Source organism: Schistosoma mansoni, chromosome 1, assembly GCF_000237925.1.
Source record: "Schistosoma mansoni strain Puerto Rico chromosome 1, complete genome".
Lineage (NCBI taxonomy): Eukaryota > Metazoa > Platyhelminthes > Trematoda > Strigeidida > Schistosomatidae > Schistosoma > Schistosoma mansoni.
Window position 1 is genome coordinate 64768397 of NC_031495.1, and position 11223 is coordinate 64779619.

The window sequence follows — 11223 nt, forward strand, 5'->3', positions numbered from 1 at the left end:
TTTGGCCTTCAAAGTTCCGTGTGAGGGCTTGTCTTATAAAGCATTTAGCTGCTTACCTCAATGTGAGTCCTATGCACTACCGGTGCTTCTTCCTGAGTTCTTCTTCCACTAAAATCTGGTTTGTTCTCCTCCACAGTAAAATATTGCTGATAGTGTCTGGCCATCAGATCCGAAGTATTTTGTGTAGACAACTGTTAATAAACACTTGTATCTTCTGGATGATGGCTTTCGTAGTTCTCCAATATTTCGTCCCATACAGTAGAACTGTCTTGACATTCGTCTTGGTCACTCGTTAGAATCTAGTTTATCATTTACTTGCATGTAAATGTATAAATTATCTTTATTTGGATAAATAACTGTTCAGGATTGTAATTTGAATGAAAACTCAGTACATACACATTACATATTAATCAATATATTACGAATGCACCAGCGGAAATGTGAATAGTTCGACCTAGAGAGTTCAACTCTTCAGTGTTTACGATAAGATTTGAAGAACATAGCTTCGATCTTGCATGAAATTACGCATACACACTGTTGCGATGGTCAGATCTAAGAAGAAACCGCTCTAGTGATCCTATAATATTTGCTGTATACCTAAATAATTTCAATTCATGGTTAGAGCTGCCAGTCAGTTATGAGACGGCGATCATCCTAAATAGTTTATTATTGATTAGACAAATTAAATCAATACTAAGTATCATAACTTCATAACTTTCTTCCTCCCTATACTATATACTTATATACAACTTTTCTTTTATATATTACCACCACTAAATTAACTACTTCTATGAATCTGGTGTTCATCTTGTTGTGCTAACGAGGTATGACAACTTGAACCATATATGTGCCTGGTCCTACGTTGTAGCTGATTGACTGACTGAAGTATCATGAGAAAACTGTTTAATAAAAACCATGACAATATGGCGAAATATTCACATTTCATTCTATTTAACTTTTCAATCACTACGGAATTAAAATTGTCTTATTACCAATGGTATCTAAGGGAATAAATCAAACATCGTTTATTATTGTTATTAGCTTTATTCAATATTAGATTTTTGATACAGAATAGGATACTCAGCACAGTGTATTTCAAGGAGTTTCTGTTTCTTGTTTCTTGATCGATATTGACGATAAATATTGAGTGACTATCAGTTAGATAATCGCATTCCAGAAGACGACATCAGTATATTATTCATTGTTTTCAATATATATTGCCAGTTATCACGATGTCTCTGGTTGGGCTCCTTTTTAACTTGTACATCGAAAGGTTGTAAACGTTTCACAAACTCACCTGAATAGGTTCTGCAATCAATTGATATAATAATGATACATTCGAACAAACAAGGAGACAGATAACTTGCTGAATTATCTAAATGACAGGAATAGGTAGCCCAACTATTTAAATAGGCCGCCTTAGATTTAAAATAAACTATTAGTCTATACCAACTTAATTCTTAACTACTAAAATTAACATTGTCAATACAAATAATAAACTATGTATTCGCCCTAATTCTTAACATTTTTATTATGTCAGTAAATACACGCTTGAATGTCAACATAAGGACAAATTCAAGTTAATAATACTGATTCAAAGAGTGATTCTGAGAATCATGAATAGATAGGATGCTTCAGTTAGAACGAGGTCGAAAACATTTAGTTAATCCGATAGTTGAACACGATACACAATAATAAGATGTTATTCAAACTGTCAGGGTTTAAAGAGATCTCAGTAGATTCAATTAATCAATTGACAAACCTCAGAACCCTAGGAACTAGCTAATATACATGTATATATGTATATAATCCGGCTTTTAAATTCACCGACAGAGTAAAGTTGAAAATGATGACTATTTGATGTCAGCCTACTAGGCTTGAAAGTTTATAATTTGACGGTGGTTTTGTACTTTATTGAGTTCAAAACAGCACTCCAGTACTCTTTATTAATGTCTATCTAGGGTGTAAATTCACTTAAAACTGAATCGTAGTAATAAATATTGTGTCCTTAACAGTTAATTTGTATACTTCTATTATTAAGTTGACTAACATATTAGCAAACATGACGACCATATTTATTAATGAACGAATTTCAATACAAACAATATACTATGCAATCACAATTGACTGATCACTAGGTGGTGATCAGTGTCATGCGTGTCAGATCCTTCTTAGTGCTGATCGAATGCTATCGATCAAGTTGCAATGTGGCCACTAGTCTAGATGACTTGACACTGCGTGCACTATATTGAGATAAGATTGAGGTTGGAGGTGGTCAACAGGGAACACTGGACCTAGGTTTCGTGCTACTTGGCACTCATCAGCAAGGTGTACCTATAATCTTGAGGGAACTGGTGCTCCCTGACGGATTCGATCCCGTGTCACTCAGCTTCACAGTCAAAGATGTTACCACTAAGATATTCGGGCCGCGACCGACCTCCTGTAGGACTGAGATGCAATCACAATTGATTGATCACTGGGTGGTGATCAATGTCATGTGCGTCAAGTCCTTCTACGTCCTTATCAACATTAATTGTATTTACCTTGAAATGAATCAAGAATACTATCTCATAGGGAATTATGAATGGTGACATTTGAAAACTATTTATGAACCAATACGTACCTATATTTTTTATTGTATACTTATTATGCAACTAAAGTATGCATATTCATGTTCCTTTTATGATAAGCTTTATTTTAACCCATACACTATTATTAAGCGATTTACCGTTCTTCAGTTATGCCCAGTGTGTTAATTACAGTTTTCCGTATTCACAGACACTTTTGGCATGATCTTTTATAAATGTTATTTTCTACTTGATGGTGTGATATGATCTGTTTGGTTTGTATATTAACCCAGAATGTTTGAATTACATGATTCATATCACGGAGGCTGAGATTAGTGTTCCGTACTTAAAAAGCAGAGCTAGACAAGAAGTAGGACCGATAAGAACCGTAGAGTGATCGTACAGGTTCATGCATCATTGATCCAGTCAATATAGGATACAAGGCTACAAGTTATAATAAATACAGAAAGAGATTTCTTCATTTTTGAACAAAATGAATGTTCAAATTTGGAGCGAAAGGAACTGGGTTCGAATCCTAGTGTGAACATCAACTGTGAGATGCAGGTACATCCAGCTGACGAAACCCGAATAAGACGAAACGCGCATCCTACATTTCACTACTAGCCACTATTCATCTTTGCTTACAATTGTCAAATTTGTTACAAGAACATTCTAAATATGCATAGGTAAAACTTTAAACTCTATAAGTAGTTTTCATGATGATAATGAAGTATGTTAATTGTTTCATTTACTTTCCTTTTTAGTACAATTACTTTTTGTTGTTATAAAGAAAAGAACAAAAAAGAAAAGACTCTCTAATAGTGTGATATTCCCCCCCTTGTCTCTGTATCCTTGTCAGTATGATATTAATGAAAGAATTAGTGTAAGTGTAAATTCACATTAGGGAGATAACTAATTAGCAACAGATGTTTCATTGTTCACAATGTATTGAATGTATAAACAGATTATGAAAAGACAAACAAACAAACAAACAAGAATCAATTTGTTTGAACGATAGTACGTTTTCAATTAATCAGTATTAAACGAAATGACTTTTTAGTTGTTGACTGTATCAGGGTTTTTTTTAGTGAGGTAGTTTTCCACGGGATGGGGTCGCTAACGCCAATGTCCAACATTCCTGATTCATCCGGGCTTGGGGCCGGCAGTAGTCCCCAGGAGGTGTTACAGGTGGAGTTAATGACATATTTACTTGAATGAATTCTGAGTACTTCTATGGTTTGAAAAGAGTCTTCATTAGGAAACAACATTAAATTAAAATCAAATGGGAAATTGAGAACTACTGTAGTGTGGTCTACTTATATCCACATAAGTAGTATATGGTGATGGTCAGACATAGAATTTATTTTGGCAGAAGATCGATAAGGAAAGAAAATGAATGAAGCGCAATCAGTGCGAAAATGAATGAACAATAAAATTAGAGATGATGGACTGATATTTACAAAAGGAACAGTTAAGACTGAGAAAATTGATTGTTTCTTTGCAAATTAACTGTTGACTGTATGAATTCATTTAGTATTGCTTGTTTGAATCTTCCCATAGATGTGTTAGGACTACAATTGGTCAGTCTCTAATTGGCATATGTGCATACTGTGCGTATTGCCTCAATATAGCCTTAATTCACAAGCATTGTAAGCAAAGAGTGAAGATCAACTCTGAGATGCAGGTACATCCAGCTGATGAGTCTCAAATAGGAAGAAACGCGCGTCAAACTGGATTCCACTGATAGCCACTATCCAACTTTGCTTACAAGGTTGACTGTATGGTTCATCAGAATTCATTGAGATAGTCTGTAATTTGTGCTTAAATACATTCGGTTGTTCTCATTCGTGTTCTTGTTCACTACATCAACTTTACTGCACATTCATGATCAGACACAAGCACATATTAGAAAAAAAATCAGAACCCTCTGGGTTTTGAGTTGCGCAATAAAATTTTAGATAAGTCGGTTAAAAAAACATTGATTCACATTTCCAACTTTATTAATGAAAGAGTGTCATCATCGTCCGATGAGTTGTTAGATAACTCTCTTAATTTCTAAGTGATTGACAGTAACTTGTCATGTCGTCATTCAGTTTATTTTGGAGTAATCATTATGTTGCACAAATGTAATTCAAATGCAAGATTTGTATAGGTGGATATTTATGTAGTCTTACGATTTTGAGATAGTGAAGGGAGATTTAAAGGTCAGGTGGATGATTTTTATGGAGTTTTGTTTTCTGAGCTGGATGATTTGGCCATGTAGCTTTCGTCGTTATTCTGAACGGCATCATCAGCACAAACTTCAGGTAGAATTGAAGTGTTTCGACTTCTTCACATATTTAGATGTTGAATTCATGAGTCATCAAGGAAAACCTGGAAACATTGGATGGCTGTTCCCCCCCCTCAAGTATAGGACTGAGCAGAGTGTGTCCACGATCCCACTAACGAGATTCAAACACAGGACCCATCGATCTCGCGTGCTAATGCTTAACCTGTAGACCAATGAGTCGGCATACCAGGATGTTAGTATCTAACTTCAACCAATCCACGAAATCGCTCCACCGTCCACCACTTTCTTTAGTAAGTTACTATCTTACAACAGACCTGGTTGAACTCCATTGGTCACTGCTTCTCACTAGAAGAGGAACAATTAGGTCTTCTAAGTTCTATACTAGGTATAATACCGATATGGAAATGTAAGTACTTCGATATGGATTTTACAATAAATCTGATTGGTATTTCTCTTTTTTTGTTTTTGTACAAGAGATCTATGTTTCACTTTAATCTCTAATGAATTCAACTTAAAATGATACAGATGGATTGATTTCTATTATAACTTGTGAACGCTAATTGTTATATCTTGTGGCCGAGTTGATGCCTTGTTGGGGTATGACGTGACAAAACCGCCAATAAAAGAGAGCAGTGAATTATCGATTGGAACAGTGACACACGAAAAACCGTATAAGCAGTCTTGAGTACTTGTCGGTCCTGCTTTCTGCCTAGCCCAGTCAGTTGAGTCTAGAATAGCCTCTGCTGTATGAATCATTGTATTTCAAATATAATGAGTTTATATACCGATCAAACTGACCACATCATACCACAAAATAGGAAATAGCATTTGTACAAGATTCAGCCAAATGTAGCTGTAAATAAGGGAGAACAGTAATTAGTAGATTAGGTGTAATTCATGAATGATAAATCGTATAATAACAGTCTATGGGTCAGAATACAGCTTGTAATAAGGGGGACGCAAATATGAGTGCTTTAGTTATTTAAGGGTTATACGATAAATCTTCATCGACTGAGATGGTTGGGCTACGTGTTACGTATACCACGACGCGCTATGCTGACTAGTATTGGTGATGGTTGGAAGGAAGTTAGAGGTGGCTAAACCAAAACGTGGCATCATAGCTTGAAGTCACTAACTTTTAGTCTAAGCCATGTTGGCAGATGCAGACTACCTGGTTGGGGTCCACCTGACTATCGTAACCAATGGTTGGAGACTCTGTGTGACATGGCTCAGAATCGATCACAATGGCGTAGGTGTATACACTCTTTATCTTCCATTAAACCTTGAGATTAAAATTGCTTCATATCTGTCTTCCTTCCTATACTATATGCTTATATACAACTTTTCTTTTATATATTACCACCACTAAATTAACTACTTCAATGAATACGGTGTTGATCTTGTTGTGCTCACAAGGTATGACAACTTGTACCGATGCATATATGTGCTTGGTCCTACGTTGTTGCTGACTGACTGACGATAAAAAAATATATGCATAACATTAGTTCATAAATAGATCCCATAGTTACCATTCATCATCCTTATTGGGACATAACAATTTCAAAATTATAAAATTGTACAAATGAAAATGAATGTCTTTGATATTTTCTTTACTTTCCAAATCTAATCGATTTAAATGATCTGAAGTATGAAAAAAAGAGGAATAAAACAGTTGGATTCAAAATCTCATTGCCAATAAATTTTAATTTAAAAAATTACTTCTGTAGAACATATACTTATGATACAACCTTTCGCTGTCATGGTTACGAAAGGCTTGATCAGAGATATCGTGCTTGCTGGTAATATGTAGCGAAAAGAACGGACATCATTCAGATGTCGATTTGCTGGACTGCTAATATCTAATTGATGATCACTCATTACTTATTGTCAGAATCGATCAAGAAGTAGGAAACGGATACTTATTGAAATACATTGTGCTGAGTTCTATATTGTACCAAAAACATAATATTGACTATAGCTAACAATAATAATAATTGTAATTTTATATAGTTGATATCATGAATCAATTGAAGCTAGATCACCATGAAAAACCTGGAAGCACTGGACGGCTGTTTTGTCCTATTGTGGAACTCCTCAGCAGTGCGCATCCACGGTCGCGCCTTGCGAGATTCAAACCACGGACCTATCAGTTTTGCACCAGAGCATTTAACCACTAGACCACCGAGTCGACATCTAACGGTGTTAATGTCTAACTTCAATCAACACACTAAATTGAGCAACCATTCACCAATGTCTTCAGTGAGTTACTATCTCACAACAGACCTGGTTGTACTCCACTGGTCACTGCTTGATTGGACCTAAGAAAGAGTAAGAAGGACGATAAGATCAGAAGAATCCTAACCTAACATTCATCAGAGAGAACAAGTAGGAAGCTTCAGAATATATTAATTGAAAACTCTTGTAATTAAGCTGACTATCTTCTCTAAAATATTCATGTTCATTCACACTGTGATGAATGAGAACACAAGTGAGAACAATTGAATGTATTTGAATACAAAATTACAGAATTCCTTAGTAAAATTTGAGAACTATACAGTAAGTACTTCATTGGCAAAGTGTCAATCAACCGTCTCAGACTTTATTGTTGTTTCATTTCCATACCAATTATTCTTTGTTCTCATTCTCTTTTCTTTGATCTTCTTAACGTTCTGCATCCAGGCATTTCACTTTCGATTGATGATACGTGCTACTTATATCTATCGACATCAGTAGCATACACCATAATATATGTGAAGAAATATTGTCGCCACTTCCTTAACAATCGTGTATACAAATTTTTACGTATCTGTCAAGGTAATTTCTTTATTGAAATAGAAATAAAAAGCTACTTCGTATTTAACAGAATAGTTTACAAATTATCTTCATTCAATAGACTTCAAACTGTTCCATAGTGAACATTTTTAAATGAGATCATAAACAAATGATGTGGCTTTAATTTTCGACAACTTGTTAATGATCCAGCTGTTAATCTATCATTTTCTTAGTACCATTGTAATTGATACCATCGTGGAGATTCAATAATGTGTTCTTTCTTAAAATTACAATACAGCTAAATAATGTATTAAGGAATTGGTGCATGATAAATAATTTTAATAGCTGAGATCATGATTTGATTGAAGCGAGAGCACCATGAAAAACCTGGAAACACTGGATCGCCGTTTTCGTCCTAGTATGAGACTTCTCAGCAGTGCGCATCCACGATCCCGCCTCGCAACATTAGAACCTGAGTTCGAACTGAATGTTAGTAAAGTGATTTGATATTGAACACAACAAAATCAAACTGCATGACTCTTATTCAATGTAAAGTTAACTTTAAAGGCATAATTTAACTATGATACAGTTAAAGAGGTATTTTCTAGAGTTCTAGTGAGAAGCAGTGATCAATGGATTTCAACCACGTCTGTTGTGAGATAGGAACACACTGAAAACAATTAGTGAACGGTTTCTTAGCTTCGCAGATTGGTTGAATTTGGACATTAACACCGTTGGATGCCGGCCGGCCTTAGTGGTCTATCGGTTGAGTGCTCGCGCGCGAGGCTGATAGGTCCTGGGTTCAGATCTCACGGATGTGCATTGCTGAGGAGTCCCACAATAGGATGAAATGGCCGTCCAGTGTTTCCAGGTATTCCTTGGTGGTCTAGCTTCAACCGAACCATGATTTCAAATATTAAATACTATAATCAAGTTTTATACGAATGAAATAAGTCAATCAATTCAAATCGAAAAAAGTACATTGATGATCACCAAGGGAAAAAATTGGTTCCTGGATTCAAGAAAATTACTGTTATTTGATTCTTTTGTTGTTGTTGCTACTTTGCAAGGATACTTTAACCATACAAAAATAAAGTTGATATATTTTGGGGGTTGTTTTTATTAAGTAAACAAGATGAGTATACTTATCTCATCTAACAAAAGCTTAACTAATGTCATAGAAACATAAGTACTGGTAAACATTGAGTTGATTTTATATGATATTCAACATCTATACATTAGTAAAGGGTTCATCTGTTTTCATGAATCAATATTATTGTTAAAGATGATTGAAATTAATCAACAGCATCTTGCTTGTACATCTGGGCTACCTGTTCTTGTCATCTACATATTTCAACAAGTTATCTAATTTTGTACGTTTGTGAAAAGTGTACAACCTTTGGTTGTACAAGTTACAAAAGGCGTGAAAAGCGATATCGTGGTTGCTGGCAATATGCATCGAAAAGAATAAATATGTTGACTTTTGAACTGATAACACTTAACTGGTGATCACTCCATATTTACCGTCAGGATCAACAAAGACGTAAGAAACGGAAACTTGTTGAAACACTTTGTGCTGAGAGTTCTATATTTTCATAGTTGAAATCATGAATTAATTGAAGCTAGACCACTATAGAAAACCTGAAAGCACTGGATGGCCGTTTCTTCCTATGATGGGACTCCTCAGCAGTGCACATCCACGATCTCGCCTCGCGAGATTCGAACCCAGGATCTATCAGTCTGGCGCCAGAGTCTTTTCTTTGCAAACATACATTCATTCTCATGAACTTTAACGTTTTATAATCTTCATTATTAACTAACTGTTTGTACTTTGATGAATTTACAAAGTATTTATAATCTAGTCCTCATTGAATGATTGATAAGCTCATAAAGTACCATTATAATGTTTCGTATATATTCCTCCTTTTTCTCATAAAGAAACAAAATGAGATCAAAATATAACAGGTGAATATATCACTTAATTAAGATCAGGATTTAGTATTTTCATTAGTCGTTGGTATAGTATTAATTATTGTTAAGTTTACCAGTTTTCATTGATTATCGAATGAAAATGACACCGAATTTCGACGGTTCCGTTCACGAGAAAAGCAACAGTTTTTAAAAATCTTGGATTAACATGAATAGCTCCATATTTAATTAGTTACTTAAGTTTGTTACCCCTCTTCGAGGGAACATAAGCCCCTTACTAGCATCCTCAATCCAACCCAGTCGTTAGCAATCTATTACAATTTTTTCCACTTCCTATCCACATTTTTACATATGTGCTTACAATTTCAAACACAGTGTATTCTTTGTTCTTCCTCTTTTTCATTTCCCTTCAGCACTCTAAGTTAGAACATGCTTTGTCACATAGTTTGAGGACCTCCTCAATATATGTCATATCCACTTACAACGTTCTTTCCTAATTTCTTTCTCAAATGGAGGTTGGCTTGTTCTCACCTACATTAAGCTCTTCCTGATGGTATCCAACAAACAACACACATTCAGTATCTTGTGAAGACAATTGTTTATAAATACATGTATTCTCTTGATGATGGTTGTTATAGTTTCCACGTTCAGCTCTATACAATCGAAACAACTGTTTCGACGTTCGTATTAAAGATTCTCATTTCTATATTGGTTGACAAACAATTGTTTTGAATTCCATATATTGTTCAATTGTAGAAATGCTACCCTTGCCTTGCCAATCCTCACATTCACATTCTGTATCATATCCACCTTGTTCATCAATGATGCTGTCCAGGTACGTGAATATTTTCACATCTTTCAAAGTTTCACCATCAAGTGAGATTGTGTTGATGTTTTACGTGTCGTATTTGAAGATCTATTTTTTTTTCTCTTTTTCTTCTTACAGAAAAGTTTTAATAAAACGTACACTATCCATCTCTGCTTACCATGCTTGTGAATTAAGGCTATATTGAGGCAATACGCACAGTATGCACATATGCCAATTAGAGACTGACCAATTGTAGTCCTAACACATCTATGGGAAGATTCAAACAAGCAATACTCAATGAGTTTAAACTTCATCCCATCGCACAAGCAAGTGGCTATCAGGACTCAGTGGCCGAGTGGATAACGCAATGGTGTTTGAAGCGAGGGAACTGGGTTCGAGTCCCAGAGTGAACATCAACTCTGAGATGCAGGTACATCCAGCTGACGAGTCCCAAATAGGACGAAACGCGCGTCAAACTGGATTCCATTGCTAGCCACTATCCATCTCTGCTTAAAATGTGAAATGGTTTTCTTTTCTTTCTTTTTCTCTTTTTTACCAGAAAAAAAAAGAATAAAACATATTTGTATCATAGGGAATATTCAACTTTTACATTATTGGTGTTAGTACCCTGTGGTGTAACTTAATTGTCTTTTTGTTTTTTTCCTCTTCTCATAGATACATAATGTCTAATCTACTTTGTATCTAACGTCATCATAGTAACGAAATTATTTTCCATTTTTTTGTTTACATCATTCAATATGTATAAATGTTAGTTGGTTTCTATATGAAAATGTTAAATTAGAATTTTCAATGGTGGGTGAAGGGGGTGGGGTGGGATGATTTAGAATTTTTACTTT